Genomic DNA, 17663 nt, shown 5'->3' on the forward strand with positions numbered 1-17663 from the left:
CGGATAATAATGTTGAATGAAATAAAAACGAAAAAATATGGAGGGGTCACCCGTGGGAATCCCACGGGCATGGACGTGTGTGACATTTCGACATATTGAGTTAGATGCTGCACATTCATTTTTACAAAATGGTTACTGGCAATTCATCAGATCCAGAAATGGTGGAATGAACACTATTTATTTATTTCACATAATATGTGACCCCTCACTCCTCTCCACCTGACACTCTCCTCTCTCCACCCTCACGCATCTCCAATCCCACTCCTCTCCAATACCTCCTCACACTCCTCTCCAATGCCTCCTCACACTCCTCTCCAATGCCTCCTCACACTCCTCCCCAATGCCTCCTCACACTCCTCCCCAATGCCTCCTCACACTCCTCCCCAATGCCTCCTCACACTCCTCTCCAATGCCTCCTCACACTCCTCTCCAATGCCTCCTCACACTCCTCTCCAATACCTCCTCACACTCCTCTCCAATACCTCCTCACACTCCTCTCCAATACCTCCTCACACTCCTCTCCAATACCTCCTCACACTCCTCTCCAATACCTCCTCACACTCCTCTCCAATACCTCCTCACACTCCTCTCCAATACCTCCTCACTCCTCTCCAATACCTCCTCACACTCCTCTCCAATACCTCCTCACACTCCTCTCCAATACCTCCTCACACGCCTCTCCAATACCTCCTCACACGCCTCTTCAATACCCCCTCACACTCCTCTCCAATACCTCCTCACACTCCTCTCCAATACCTCCTCACACTCCTCTCCAATACCTCCTCACACTCCTCTCCAATGCCTCCTCACACTCCTCTCCAATGCCTCCTCACACTCCTCTCCAATGCCTCCTCACACTCCTCTCCAATGCCTCCTCACACTCCTCTCCAATGCCTCCTCACACTCCTCTCCAATGCCTCCTCACACTCCTCTCCAATGCCTCCTCACACTCCTCTCCAATGCCTCCTCACACTCCTCTCCAATGCCTCCTCACACTCCTCTCCAATGCCTCCTCACACTCCTCTCCAATGCCTCCTCACACTCCTCTCCATTGCCTCCTCACACTCCTCTCCAATGCCTCCTCACACTCCTCTCCAATGCCTCCTCACACTCCTCTCCAATGCCTCCTCACACTCCTCTCCAATGCCTCCTCACACTCCTCTCCAATGCCTCCTCACACTCCTCTCCAATGCCTCCTCACACTCCTCTCCAATCGCCCCTCACTTTCCTCTCCAATCGCCCCTCACTCTCCTCTCCAATCGGCCCCCACTCTCCAACCCCTCGCTCCTCTCCAAGCCCCCCGCTCCTCTCCAACCCTCACACTCCTCTCCAATCCCTCCTCACACTCCTCTCCAATCCCTCCTCACACTCCTCTCCAATCCCTCCTCACACTCCTCTCCAATCCCTCCTCACACTCCTCTCCAATCCCTCCTCACACTCCTCTCCAATCCCTCCTCTCCAATCCCTCCTCACACTCCTCTCCAATCCCTCCTCTCCAATCCCTCACACTCCTCTCCTCTCCAATCCCTCACACTCCTCTCCAATCCCTCACACTCCTCTCCAATCCCTCACACTCCTCTCCAATCCCTCACACTCCTCTCCAATCCCTCACACTCCTCTCCAATCCCTCACACTCCTCTCCTCTCCAATCCCTCACACTCCTCTTCTCTCCAATCGCACCTCACTCCTCTCCAATCGCACCTCACTCCTCTCCAATCGCACCTCACTCCTCTCCAATCGCACCTCACTCCTCTCCAATCGCTCCTCACTCTCCTCTCCAATCGGCCCCACTCTCCAAACCCTCGCGCCTCTCCAACCCCTCGCTCCTCTCCAAGCCCCCCGCTCCTCTCCAATCCCTCCTCACACTCCTTTCCAATTCCTCACACTCCTCTCCAATCGAGCCTCACACTCCTCTCCAATCGCGCCTCACACTCCCCTCCAATCGCACCTCACTTGCCTCTCCAATCCCTCACATTCCTCTCCCCTCCAATACCTCCTCACATTCCTCTCCAATCCAATACCTCCTCACATTCCTCTCCAATCCCTCACATTCCTCTCCCCTCCAATACCTCCTCACATTCCTCTCCAATCCCTCACATTCCTCTCCCCTCCAAAACCTCCTCACATTCCTCTCCAATACCTCCTCACATTCCTCTCCAATACCTCCTCACACCCCTCTCCAATACCTCCTCACACCCCTCTCCAATACCTCCTCTCACACCTCTCCAATCCCTCGCATATCCTCTCCAATCCCTCGCATATCCTCTCCAATCCCTCGCATATCCTCTCCAACCCCTCGCATATCCTCTCCAACCCCTCGCTCCTCTCCAACCCCTCGCTCCTCTCCAACCCCTCGCTCCTCTCCAACCCCTCGCTCCTCTCCAACCCCTCGCCCCTCTCCAACCCCTCGCCCCTCTCCAACCCCTCGCCCCTCTCCGACACCTCATCACGCCCCTCTCCGACACCTCATCACGCCCCTCTCCGACACCTCATCACGCCCCTCTCCGACACCTCATCACGCCCCTCTCCGACACCTCATCACGCCCCTCTCCGACACCTCATCACGCCCCTCTCCGACACCTCATCACGCCCCTCTCCGACACCTCATCACGCCCCTCTCCGACACCTCATCACGCCCCTCTCCGACACCTCATCACGCCCCTCTCCGACACCTCATCACGCCCCTCTCCGACACCTCATCACGCCCCTCTCCGACACCTCATCACGCCCCTCTCCGACACCTCATCACGCTCCTCTCCGACACCTCATCACGCCCCTCTCCGACACCTCATCACGCCCCTCTCCGACACCTCATCACGCCCCTCTCCGACACCTCATCACGCCCCTCTCCGACACCTCATCACGCCCCTCTCCGACACCTCATCACGCCCCTCTCCGACACCTCATCACGCCCCTCTCCGACACCTCATCACGCTCCTCTCCGACACCTCATCACGCTCCTCTCCGACACCTCCTCACGCTCCTCTCCGACACCTCCTCACGCTCCTCTCCGACACCTCCTCACGCTCCTCTCCGACACCTCCTCACGCTCCTCTCCGACACCTCCTCACGCTCCTCTCCGACACCTCCTCACGCTCCTCTCCGACACCACCTCACGCTCCTCTCCGACACCTCCTCACGCTCCTCTCCGACACCTCCTCACGCTCCTCTCCGACACCTCCTCACGCTCCTCTCCAATCGCGCCTCACGCTCCTCTCCAATCCCGCCTCACACTCCTCTCCAATCCCGCCTCACACTCCTCTCCAATCCCGCCTCACACTCCTCTCCAATCCCGCCTCACACTCCTCTCCAATCCCGCCTCACACTCCTCTCCAATCCCGCCTCACACTCCTCTCCAATCCCGCCTCACACTCCTCTCCAATCCCGCCTCACACTCCTCTCCAATCCCGCCTCACACTCCTCTCCAATCCCGCCTCACACTCCTCTCCAATCCCGCCTCACACTCCTCTCCAATCCCGCCTCACACTCCTCTCCAATCCCGCCTCACACTCCTCTCCAATCCCACCTCACACTCCTCTCCAATCCCGCCTCACACTCCTCTCCAATCCCGCCTCACACTCCTCTCCAATCGCTCCTCACACTCCTCTCCAATCGCGCCTCACAACCCCCTCCAATCGCGCCTCACACCCCCCTCCAATCGCGCCTCACACCCCCTCCAATCGCGCCTCACACCCCCCTCCAATCGCGCCTCACACCCCCCTCCAATCTCGCCTCACACCCCCCTCCAATCGCGCCTCACACCCCCTCCAATCGCGCCTCACACCCCCCTCCAATCGCGCCTCACACCCCCCTCCAATCGCGCCTCACACCCCCCTCCAATCGCGCCTCACACCCCCCTCCAATCGCGCCTCACACCCCCTCCAATCGCGCCTCACACCCCCCTCCAATCGCGCCTCACACCCCCCTCCAATCGCGCCTCACACCCCTCTCCAATCGCTCCTCACACCCCTCTCCAATCGCGCCTCACACCCCCCTCCAATCGCGCCTCACACCCCCTCCCATCGCGCCTCACACTCCTCTCCGATACCTCCTCACACTCCTCTCCGATACCTCCTCACACTCCTCTCCAATCGCGCCTCACACTCCTCTCCAATCGCGCCTCACACTCCTCTCCAATCGCGCCTCACACTCCTCTCCAATCGCGCCTCACACTCCTCTCCAATCGCGCCTCACACTCCTCTCCAATCGCGCCTCACACTCCTCTCCAATCCCGCCTCACACTCCTCTCCAATCGCTCCTCACACTCCTCTCCAATCGCTCCTCACACTCCTCTCCAATCGCGCCTCACACCCCCCCTCCAATCGCGCCTCACACCCCCCCTCCAATCGCGCCTCACACCCCCCTCCAATCGCGCCTCACACCCCCCTCCAATCGCGCCTCACACCCCCCTCCAATCGCGCCTCACACCCCCCTCCAATCGTGCCTCACACCCCTCTCCAATCGCGCCTCACACCCCTCTCCAATCACGCCTCACACCCCTCTCCAATCGCGCCTCACACCCCTCTCCAATCGCGCCTCACACCCCTCTCCAATCGCGCCTCACACCCCTCTCCAATCGCGCCTCACACCCCTCTCCAATCGCGCCTCACACCCCTCTCCAATCGCGCCTCACACCCCTCTCCAATCGCGCCTCACACCCCTCTCCAATCGCGCCTCACACCCCTCTCCAATCGCGCCTCACACCCCTCTCCAATCGCGCCTCACACCCCTCTCCAATCGCGCCTCACACCCCTCTCCAATCGCGCCTCACACTCCTCTCCAATCGCGCCTCACACTCCTCTCCAATCGCGCCTCACACTCCTCTCCAATCCCTCCTCACTCGCCCCTCAATTGCCTCTCCAATACCTTCACACTCCTCTCCAATCCCCTCCTCACTCCTCTCCAATACCTCCTCACACTCCTCTCCAATCGCGCCTCACACTCCTCTCCAATCCCTCCTCACTCGCCTCTCCAATCGCCCCTCAATCCCCTCTCCAATCGGCTTTTCCCCGTCTCATTTCTCTCGTTTTCTCCTGTCTCGTTCTTTTTCTTGCTGCATCCTGTTCAAATCTGCGTTCTTCATCGATCGTCTCATTCATTTTGGAAATGGAAGTTTCCACGCAGCGCATGAATTGTCACGATCCTCAAGAGGAAGTGTCTCGTAAACATCAAATGATAAATGGCAAGTAAATTATATTGTGGAAAATTGAAGATTTCAAATAAACCTATTTAAAGTGTATGCGCACATAACTAATAAAAAAAAACGAACAAATTTCCTGACACATATTTTACTTCCGGATAATAATGTTGAATGGAATAAAAACGAAGAAATATATGACGGCATCATTGTTGATGTTTTTGTGACGACTGTCATCAAACGAAAAAGTAATATACAGTGGAACCTCGACTTACGAGTGCCCCAACTTACGAGTTTTTCGAGATACGAGCCGTCACTCTGGCAGTTTATTGCTTTGAGATGCGAGCCGAGATCCGAGTTACGAGCTTTCGCCACCCGGTCACGTGGTTATCTTGCCGTGCACGTACAGTATCTCTGTCGTATAGCGCTAATGATATATAACGCCGCCGATAATGATATGATAATTTATGATAATCTATGCAGCACGACGTGGTCCTCACGTCACACAAGGCGCCTTTGCCGGCGCAAAACGGCTCTCTCATGGTCAAACTCGGTATCGTTTTGAGCGCACGGTTCAGACCTTCAAGAAAAAGTTTATTTTGTAAAAATCGAGCCACGCGTTCAAAAGATATGACCGGTTTTGTTCGCCGGCACGTCGGCGCTCGAATCGAATCGAGTTAAAACGAACACTGCCGTTGTCGGGTCCGTCTGAGACAACCACCGGGCCTAGAACGCTGGGACCGGTCTCGTTGGATAGGCCTGGATCAGATCTCGAAACGCTGGAAGCTGCACCTCTCTGTGATAATCTTGTGGACCATGACAAGAGATCGTGCGACACGTGGTTATCATGCCGTGCAAGTTCAGTATCTCTGCCTTCAACTTGTTCAGAGTGCCGGCGATAGCTCGCCTTCTCTTTGTGGAAAACACGGTGAGATCCTTAACATCCAACAACTAATGGGACGCAAACGGGGCGCCCAGTTTAGCGGTACACCCATTGATGAATCACCCTGCCTGTGATTCACCCATGACAGGTTATAGCTGGGTCGGGATTCAAACCCAGGCTGGACAGTTTAGACTTTAGAGTCAGGTGTGCGTACCTCCAGTCCAGGCCATCCTGCCAACTTGTATGCTGCATACAGGTGAAATATAAAGCGCGAGATATTTTTATATATACTGTATATTTAAAAAAAAATTGGTGTGGTTTTTGGCGGGCTGGAACGGATTAATAGCATTTCAATGCATTTCAATGGGGAAATTTGATTTGAGATACGAGCAATTTGAGTTACGAGCTCGGTCACGGAACGGATTAAACTCGCAAGTCAAGGTTCCACTGTATCTTAACGGAAAACAAAAAGCGAATTGTTAATATATGTCGACACGTTGCCATCGGTGCCATGTTGGGCAGTGTATGATACATCATGACGCGATTTTTAAAAATATATCTGCATTTTCCCACGTGTGTGGAATGTTCTCAATTATTGCTGACACCGACCGAGTCGAAAACCATCGATAAAAATGAAATCAGATGGTGAGTTAGATTGGAGATAAAGGCGTGAGAGAGACTCAATGGCCTTGAAGTTACAGGCCTTTGAGAATTTAGTTCCACAAACGGCAACTTTCATTGGATTTTCTTCCCGTTTTTTTTCAACCGAGTCTAAAACTATGTTAGCGACTGTGAAAAATGAAATGATATATCGAATTTGATTTGAAATAAAACTGGGAGAGAGAGCAAGGCACCACGGGCCTACAAAACAGGCCTCAAAGATATGCGAGTTAATAAAATGGTGGATATTTGTTTATATGAAGCCTCTCCCAGAATGGGTGGAGCTACTCTCTCAACGGAGTAAGACACACCCCCGGACAGACGTCCAACAGAATCACCTACGCCTATTATAATATAGATATTAGACTGTGGGCTGTGCCTTCCTTATTCCTCGAGAAAATGATTCTTGTGGTCCACTCACGGGGGGGGCTTAAGCTCGGCTTAAAGCGAAATCTCGGCTTAAAGTGAAGCTAATATATGTGTCATCGTCTCCTGGAAAGCAAATCCAACGGAAGGAAATCTCATTTCCTTTCAAAAAGCCCGAAACAAGTGTGTGTCCACCCTCAGGAGAGCCAGGAAACAATATCTCACCGTTCTCAAGACCGAACTCTCTTATCTGTCTCCCTCTTCCAAATCCTGGTGGCGTCTGTTCAAATCTGTTTCTGGTGTTTGTTCCCCATCCATCCCCTCCCTCACCTCAAACGGCTTAACGGCTGACTCCGCACGTGAAAGAGCTGAATGCCTCAACTCTGTGTTTGCCTCTAAATCTTGTGTCCCAAACCCATCCCTCTCTGTACCCACAGTACCCAATCGTACCCAGCTGCTCCTGGACTCTGTGTCCTTCTCTCGTGACAAGGTGGAAAAGTTTCTGTCAACCCTCGACTCTGATTCTGCAACTGGTCCTGACGGCATCAGCCCACGGGTCCTAAAATCATGTTCTTCCGCTCTTTCACTCCCTCTTTCTGTTCTCTTCACCCTCTCTTTTGCTCAAGGTCATCTGCCATCTGCTTGGAAATCAGCCAACATCACCGCTTTGCACAAAAAAGGTGCAAAAACAGATCCCAGTAACTACAGACCAATCAGCCTTCTCCCAATTATCAGCAAAGTCATGGAATCCATCATTGCTTCAGATATGAAATCTCTCCTCTTCTCCAATGGCTTGATCTCTGATCATCAATTTGGTTTCAGACCTGGTCACTCTACTCTGGACATGCTGCTTCTGCTTTCTCAACAATGGATGGAGGTCCTCAACACCAAACAGGAAATTAGAGCTGTCTCCCTTGACATTTCACGTGCCTTCGATATGGTCTGGCACCCTGCTCTGCTCACCAAACTCTCCTCCTTTGGTATCCATGGAAATCTCCACGCATGGCTGGCGGACTTCCTCTCTGGTCGTAGTCAACGTGTGGCCCTGAATGAGTTTCTCTCATCTCCTCTTCCTGTTCAGGCTGGAGTTCCCCAAGGTAGTGTTCTGGGCCCTGTGCTTCTTCTGGTCTTCATCAATGATCTCTCTGACTCTCTTGAAAATCCTCTCTATCTCTTTGCTGATGACTCCACTCTCTGCCACTCCATTCCTCATCCCTCAGATCGGCAGTCTGCAGCCTCCGCACTCTCTGCAGACCTGGACAAAATCACAGACTGGGCAAACGAATGGAACATGTCTTTCAATCCTGATAAATCTCACACTCTTACGATGTCTCTCCGAAAAGACCGACTGGAAAACCCTCCCATCCACTTTCTGAATAATCTCCTGCCTCACACCTGGCTCGGCTTCACGCTGTTGAATCCAAAGCTTTCAGAATCATTGGAATCTCCCGCGATGAAGCTATCTCTGAGGGCCTTTCACTCACTCACCGCAGGCAGGTAGGTGGTCTTTCTGTCTTCTACCGACTCCTCTCCGGCCTTGCTCCGCCAGCTCTCTCTGTGCTCTGTCCCCCAAATATTCCTACAGGTCGCACAAGATCTGCCAGCCACCCTCTGATGGTTAAACTGCCGAAATCTCGGCTCTCTGCTCACCTTCACTCTTTCATTCCTCTTTTCTCCCGCCTCTGGAACAAACTCCCACACTCACTTCAATCACACTCCTCCCTCCAGGTCTTCAAAACAGCTGTTCACCACCATCTCTTATCTTCCCCCATCCAAAACCTTGATCTTTTCTACCCCCACTAATTCACCCCAGATCCACCTTGTTTGAAATTCCAACTTCTTTCCTGGAAGTCCTGGCAGTGTCCATATGTTTTATACCTCTCCCACCCCCCCCCCCCCCTTCCCATGCCTCCCCCCCAAAACCCTCTCCCTCCCACAGTTCTCTCGAAGTCTCCATGTCTCTCGGTCCCTGCTCAAATGTTGTGTTTGTGTCCTTCCCCCTCTCTCCCCATCTTGTCTACCGCTCCCGAGGTTATTTGTTTTGTGTGTCTGTTTGTCTTTCTGTGTGATTAATGTTCGCTCTTTCACGAGCCTCGATCTTGTATACAAAAAATAAAAAAAATAAAAAAAAATCCTCTCCAAGAAGTTCTCACTCAAGCTTTTGGGTCTCACTATTTGCCATGATCTTTCCTGGGAAAACCACATTTCAAATCTGGCCTCCAAAGCCAGTCGCCGACTGGGCATCCTCCGTCGTGCGAAGTCCTTCCTTGGCACACCTGAGCTCCTCACCACATACAAGGCTTTCATCCGCAGCTCTATGGAATACTGCTCTCCCCTCTGGTCTGGTGCTCCTGCCTCACACCTAGCCCGTCTTCACGCTGTTGAAACCAAAGCGTTCAGAATCATTGAAATCTCCCGCGATGAAGCTAACTCCAAGGGCCTTTCACTCACTCACCGCAGCCAGGTTGGTGGTCTTTCCGTCTTCTACAGACTCCTCTCTGGCCTTGCCCCCCCAGCCCTCTCTGGGCTCTGTCCCCCAAATATTCCTACAGGTCGCACAAGATCTGCGTGCAACCCTCTAATGGTTAAACTGCCAAAATCAAGACTTTCTGCTCACCTTCACTCCTTCATTCCTCTTTTCTCCCGCCTCTGGAACAAACTCCCTCACTCTCTTCAATCCCACTCCACCCTCCAGGTCTTCAAAACAGCTGTCCACCACCATCTCTTATCCTCCCCCATCCAAAACCTTGATCTTTTCTACCCCTGCTAATTTTGGTCCCCTTGTGTTTTGTACCTCTCCTCCCCCCCCCCCTCCCCTTCCCATGCCTCCTGCCCCCAAGCCCTCTCCCTCCCACACTTCTCCCTGCTCTCAAATGTTGTGGTTGTGTGCTTCCCCTTCTCTCCCTATCTTGTCTTCCGCTCCCTCTTTTTGTATAGTTTGTTTGTCTGGTTGATTTGTTTGTGAAATAAATGTTAGCTCTTTCACGAGCCTCGATTCAGTATACAAAAAAAAAAAAAAAAAAATCACTATTTTACCTTATCCCACATCCAGAAGTTGCACATTTGCGAAGGGTGCGGGCTCAAAGTTTTGGGGGTAAACAAGGAATTAGGGGCATGCATCGTCACTTCAGACCGAAATGTTATTTGTATTTTAGCATTTTAAGAATATTAAATATGCAACTGGTGTATTTTTATTATAAATATACACATCTGGGTAATAGAAAAACGTAATGTGCACAAAAAACAATGACCTGATAAGAAAGGAAATGTCAAAGTTGGTATAATTTTATATAAAATGTGTTCTGGACTATTTTGATGTGGAGTGTAATGTTGTGTGATGTAAATATGACGGTAGACAACAGATAGTCGGTTGACAGTTATCTACATGGTATTTGTGTTTTAATCATGAGTTACTCTGCTTGTGACTCGTACATAGTTTGGAAACATGTGGAGAAACTTTGTATTTGAAAGTTTGATGACACAGGGAACATTTTATGTACAGTAGCCTGTTTTGCGAATGAATTATGATTATTTCTTAAAGCTAATGCCCAATAAGGTCTGGTTTACAATAATAATAATAATAATAACAATTCATTTATTTTGTAGAGCGCTTTTCATGAAGCCCAAAGGCGCTTTGACAGAGTGCAAAACATAATGCATAACAAAACATGAAAACAATTGAAATCTCCACATGAAACATGAAAACAAACATGAAAACAGCACATATATATTGCATCAAATGTTAAATTTTAAATACTTTTGCAATTTAAATATTGTTTTGCTTCACATATATATTGTTACGGACGCGGTTAAGATGTTATTTTGACCGAGCGGTGGTATATTACCGCGACCGAACAGTTATTCCCCGACTCTAACACCCGATTTACCCCAAACTTTGGCTGGATCGCGCCACCGCTATTCAATCGGGAAAACTCTAAAGCGACCGAATACAAAGAGGAAAAAAGGAATAAGACGAGAAAACGTACAGAAGAGTAATTGGATTTATTATTTACACATATAATCAAGAAGAAAGCAGTCACGTTTATTTACAGACGAGATTAGATACACAGTGCAACGCTAGCTTACCTACAGTCTTAATTAACCCAGGGACAGAACAAACAAAAGACAGACTCACGTGGGGAATGCTGACAGGAATCGCAGGAGGTGGATGGCTGGAGGTGAACGCTTGGTGGAGCCAACGCGGAGCTTGGTGGAGCTTTGGTGGAGCTGAACGCTGGGTGGAGCCAACGCAGAGCTTGGTGGAGCCTTGGTGGAGGTGAACACTTGGTGGAGCCTTGGTGGAGGTGAACGCTTGGTGGAGGTGAACGCTTGGTGGAGCCAACGCGGCTGGTGGGGGGTTGGTGTGACGGGTTCTCTCTCCTTCCCTCACAAGCTTCAGGACTCTTTCTCTCTCTTTCTTAGTCCCACCCAGTCCAACAACCTCCTCTCTTGCTTAGTCCAACTCAAGGCCTCCCTGTCTTCTGATCTCCTCCCTCCTCGACTCTCTCCGGGGGCCTCTGCCTCGGGTTATATATGCCCCACCCTTGACCCTTTGCGAACCTCCCCAAAACGTTCTCTCTCCACCCTCTAAAGCCAACCCCTCGTTCTGGGTTGGTCGGCAAGGGCTGGTTCACTCCTCCCCTCTATGACGAGGTGGGGACCCGCCTTTCTTCCCCAACCCTGCCTCGTGGTCAATGGCGGATGAAGGGAAAACCGCCCAAAATGCAGTTGGCAATTGACGAAAAGGGGGAACGGAGGTTTTGGGAATGGGAATGAAGGGAATCTATCTCTTTCACTTGGTGCAATGGAGTACTTCTATTAATGGGAGACACAGCCTTACCCTAAAACACAGAATAAGATATAACTATCGAACAGGGGTATTCTATGATTGGCTGACGTGTATGCTTGTGGACTAATTATGGGACGCCCTTTTGACCTTTACACAGCTCCGGAGGCAGGAGGCGCAGACTCAAGCAATATTCATCACCAATTTACCACAATACAACACAATCAAAAAAAATACAATCCTCATATCCGCAACAATATATCGCGAATAAAAACATGGCTAATTTAATACATGGTGGCTGACTGCTCAACTTTACTAGTGGTTAGAACTTATGCAGCCCCCATCCCCACAATATCCTTTTCTGGCACTGGAAGTATACGCTGCTTTGTCTTGGCAGTAGAGGATGCTGACGGTGTATCTCCTTTCCCTGCAGTTGGTGGTTGCAGCTGATCATGTTGGATTGCAATGCCGTTGGTGTTGTGCGTTGACCCTTTCCCTGATAACGTCTCTTCTCCGAAGTCGTTATTGTCCCATACTGGAGATGTATAGACGCCTTTCTGGAGACAAGATGGTCCAGTATTTGAGCCGCGAAGATTTTCCTGCTGGGCTAATGCAGTGTCGTGCTCTAACGCATAACTATGTGACACACTGTATCCAAAACCATCCAGTAGACCTATCAGTTGAGCAGAACCACCGAGGTGCCTGACTGCCATGGCCAATGATACTTCCTTTGGCATTGACTTCTTTCCTTTTGAGGCCAGGAAGACTATGTCTTGGGTAATGCTGAGGATTCTACGGCTCACCACATCCTTCACGTCAACATAGTTTTCTTCATCTGCATAATCTGAGGCCCCAATTACCCATGCCACAAAGTTGAAAGGCTTTGCGGGAATAATGTTACGGGCAGCATCAACCGTCAAATCTGAAGCAGTTGGAGGCCATGGTAGTGTTTCAGTTGACATATCTCGTATTACTTGGCGCAAGTCCAAGGCTGAAGTGGCAAATGGTGGCAAATACACTTTAAATTGGGAGAAATTCTCTCCCTTTCCGCAGCCATCATGCCACTTACGACACATAATTACATGCGATCAGCTGTTTGTGGACGTCGGACGTGACCCAAAAAATCGCGGTTTACGTAAATCGGCAATGAAACGTCAATAGCTGCCTTTGCCGCAGTCTTCCCAAACAGCGTTCCTTATTGGATAAACAAGAAGAGGCAACCGAAGACGTTACTTCAATAACATCTCATTGGATGAAAGCTTGCAGGTCGTTCAATACAATTTAGAATTGTATGTCGGTTATATTTCTCGAATTGCGCGAAAATGTGCATATCATATTCACGGGATAAGGTAAAATAGGTAATTTCTTAATTATTTCTTAATTTTAAACTGTTTTTTATGTCCGCCCCCCGAACTGGACCACAAGACTGAACGATACGAGCGGACATCCCATAGTCTATATGTGTCATACATGAACGTTATCCATGGAAACATTGAAACGCCCACTGTGTGCACAACACCACCTATACCATGAGCTACAATGCTCCTCAAGGTGATGTGGACAACCCGAAATCTCCACAACTCTTCCTCCACTCACGAAGATGTTTAAAACCCGAAATCTCCATAACTCTTCCTCCACTCATGAAGATGTTTAAAACCCGAAATCTCCACAACTCTTCCTCCACTCATGAAGATGTTTAAAACCCGAAATCTCCACAACTCTTCCTCGACTCACGAAGATGTTTAAAACCCGAAATCTCCACAACTGTTCCTCCACTCACGAAGATGTTTAAAACCCGAAATCTCCACAACTCTTCCTCTACTCACGAAGATGTTTAAAACCCGAAATCTCCACAACTCTTCCTCTACTCATGAAGATGTTTAAAACCCGAAATCGCCACAACTGTTCCTCCACTGACGAAGATGTTTAAAACCCCAAATCTCCACAACTCTTCCTCTACTCATGAAGATGTTTAAAACCAGAAATCGCCACAACTGTTCCTCCACTCACGATGATGTTTAAAACCCCAAATCTCCACAACTCTTCCTCTACTCATGAAGATGTTTAAAACCCGAAATCTCCACAACTCTTCCTCCACTCACGAAGATGTTTAAAACCCGAAATCTCCACAACTCTTCCTCGACTCATGAAGATGTTTAAAACCCGAAATCGCCACAACTCTTCCTCCACTCACTAAGATGTTTCAAACCCGAAATCTCCACAACTCTTCCTCCACTCATGAAGATGTTTAAAAACCGAAATCGCCACAACTCTTCCTCCACTCACTAAGATGTTTAAAATCCGAAATCTCCACAACTCTTCCTCCACTCATGAAGAAGTTTCAAACCCGAAATCTCCACAACTCTTCCTCCACTCACTAAGATGTTTAAAATCCGAAATCTCCACAACTCTTCCTCCACTCACGAAGATGTTTAAAACCGGAAATCTCCACAACTCTTCCTCGACTCACGAAGATGTTTCAAACCCGAAATCGCCACAACTCTTCCTCCACTCACGAAGATGTTTCAAACCCGAAATCTCCACAACTCTTCCTCCACTCATGAAGAAGTTTCAAACCCGAAATCTCCACAACTCTTCCTCCACTCACTAAGATGTTTAAAATCCGAAATCTCCACAACTCTTCCTCGACTCACGAAGATGTTTAAAACCGGAAATCTCCACAACTCTTCCTCTACTCATGAAGATGTTTAAAACCCGAAATCTCCACAACTCTTCCTCTACTCACGAAGATGTTTAAAACCCGAAATCTCCACAACTCTTCCTCTACTCACGAAGATGTTTAAAACCCGAAATCGGCCACAACTCTTCCTCCACTCACGAAGATGTTTAAAACCCGAAATCTCCACAAATCTTCCTCCACTCATGAAGATTATTAAAAAACCAAAATCGCCACAACTCTTCCTCCACTCACTAAGATGTTTCAAACCCAAAATCTCCACAACTCTTCCTCCACTCATGAAGATGTTTAAAACCCGAAATCGCCACAACTGTTCCTCCACTCACGATAATGTTTAAAACCCCAAATCTCCAGAACTCTTCCTCCACTCATGAAGATGTTTAAAACCCGAAATCGCCACAACTGTTCCTCCACTCACGATAATGTTTAAAACCCCAAATCTCCAGAACTCTTCCTCTACTCATGAAGATGTTTCAAACCCGAAATCTCCACAACTCTTCCTCCACTCATGAAGATGTTTAAAAACCGAAATCGCCACAACTCTTCCTCCACTCACGAAGATGTTTCAAACCCGAAATCTCCACAACTCTTCCTCCACTCACGAAGATGTTTAAAATCCGAAATCTCCACAACTCTTCCTCCACTCACAAAGATGTTTAAAACCAGAAATCGCCACAACTCTTCTTCCACTCATGAAGATGTTTAAAAACCGAAATCGCCACAACTCTTCCTCCACTCACAAAGAAATTTCAAACCCGAAATCTCCACAACTCTTCCTCCACTCACGAAGATGTTTAAAACAGGAAATCTCCACAACTCTTCCTCTACTCATGAAGATGTTTAACACCTGAAATCTCCACAACTCTTCCTCTACTCACGAAGATGTTTAAAACCCGAAATCTCCACAACTCTTCCTCGACTCATGAAGATGTTTAAAACCAGAAATCGCCACAACTCTTCCTCCACTCACGAAGATGTTTCAAACCCGAAATCTCCACAACTCTTCTTCCACTCATGAATATGTTTAAAAACCGAAATCGCCACAACTCTTCCTCCACTCACGAAGATGTTTAAAACCGGAAATCTCCACAACTCTTCCTCTACTCACGAAGATGTTTAAAACCCAAAATCTCCACAACTCTTCCTCTACTCACGAAGATGTTTAAAACCCGAAATCTCCACAACTCTTCCTCTACTCACGAAGATGTTTAAAACCCGAAATCTCCACAACTCTTCCTCCACTCATGAAGATATTTAAAAACCGAAATCGCCACAACTCTTCTTCCACTCACTAAGATGTTTCAAACCCGAAATCTCCACAAATCTTCCTCCACTCATGAAGATTATTTAAAAACCAAAATCGCCACAACTCTTCCTCCACTCACTAAGATGTTTCAAACCCAAAATCTCCACAACTCTTCCTCCACTCATGAAGATGTTTAAAAACCGAAATCGCCAGAACTCTTCCTCCACTCACGAAGATATTTCAAACCCGAAATCTCCACAACTCTTCCTCCACTCATGAAGATGCTTAAAACCCGAAATCGCCACAACTGTTCCTCCACTCACGATAATGTTTAAAACCCCAAATCTCCACAACTCTTCCTCTACTCATGAAGATGTTTCAAACCCGAAATCTCCACAACTCTTCCTCCACTCATGAAGATGTTTAAAAACCGAAATCGCCACAACTCTTCCTCCACTCACGAAGATGTTTCAAACCCGAAATCTCCACAACTCTTCCTCCACTCACGAAGATGTTTAAAATCCGAAATCTCCACAACTCTTCCTCTACTCATGAAGATGTTTAAAACCCCAAATCTCCACAACTCTTCCTCTACTCACGAAGATGTTTAAAACCCGAAATCTCCACAACTCTTCCTCTACTCACAAAGATGTTTAAAACCCGAAATCGCCACAACTCTTCCTCCACTCACGAAGATGTTTAAAACCTGAAATCTCCACAAATCTTCCTCCACTCATGAAGATGTTTAAAAACCGAAATCGCCACAACTCTTCCTCCACTCACTAAGATGTTTCAAACCCGAAATCTCCACAACTCTTCCTCCACTCACGAAGATGTTTAAAACCCGAAATCTCCACAACTCTTCCTCCACTCACGAAGATGTTTAAAACCCGAAATCTCCACAACTCTTCCTCGACTCATGAAGATGTTTAAAACCAGAAATCGCAAAAACTCTTCTTCCACTCATGAAGATGTTTAAAAACCGAAATCGCCACAACTCTTCCTCCACTCACAAAGAAGTTTCAAACCCGAAATCTCCACAACTCTTCCTCTACTCACGAAGATGTTTAAAACCCGAAATCTCCACAACACTTCCTCGACTCATGAAGATGTTTAAAACCAGAAATCGCCACAACTCTTCCTCCACTCATGAAGATGTTTCAAACCCGAAATCTACACAACTCTTCCTCTACTCACGAAGATGTTTAAAACACCAAATCTACACAACTCTTCCTCCACTCACGAAGATGTTTCAAACCCGAAATCTACACAACTCTTCCTCTACTCACGAAGATGTTTAAAATAAGAATCTCCACAACTCTTCCTCGACTCACGAAGATGTTTAAAACCCGAAATCTCCACAACTCTTCCTCTACTCACGAAGATGTTTAAAACACCAAATCGCATGTCCAGTGCACCAGATCCACGCTTGATCCACGCTTGTCGCTTGATACGCGCCGACTCTTCTTCCTCTCTTTCACGAATTTTTCTTCTTCCTTTTTCTATTCCATGTTACTTCTACTTTTATCGAATCCCTCTCGATCGATATCTCATCCCATCGCATATTATCCTCGTTACTTCAAGTTTAAAAGTTTTATTCACAAAAATATTGAATCTCGAATGAAAACGAGGAGGAAAAAAGGTTTGACATGTCAAGCTGGACGATGCACCTTCCTCAAGGTGTCTTGAAGAGTTGGAGAGAAGATTGATTCGGAATCTTGAAATTCAGTTAAACACCAATGGTGATGGAACGTCACTTGAGGGTTGAGAACCTTCCGACGATTGTGGACATTCGGTTGTTGTTGAGTGTTCACTTGTGTTTAGTTGTTGTTGGGTCATCGGTGCAGCCTGTGACTGCTGGTTTGTTTCATTGCTGAGAGCGAGGCT

At 48.6% G+C, this 17663-nt stretch overlaps 1 protein-coding gene across 2 annotated transcripts in view; it reads right to left on the bottom strand.

Moving 5' to 3' along the window:
* Positions 1 to 17227, bottom strand: part of LOC137418756 (uncharacterized) — a 68554-nt gene extending 51327 nt beyond the window's left edge. For both annotated transcript variants that reach the window (XM_078778324.1, XM_078778323.1), the window contains exon 1: positions 17157 to 17227. The gene's annotated coding sequence lies outside the window, so the exon portion shown is untranslated. The remainder of the gene's footprint in view (positions 1 to 17156) is intronic.
* Between the last annotated feature and the right edge of the window lie 436 nt (positions 17228 to 17663).

The sequence above is a fragment of the Myxine glutinosa genome, chromosome 5 (genome assembly GCF_964187855.1).
Source record: "Myxine glutinosa chromosome 5, kmMyxGlut1.1, whole genome shotgun sequence".
NCBI lineage: Eukaryota > Metazoa > Chordata > Myxini > Myxiniformes > Myxinidae > Myxine > Myxine glutinosa.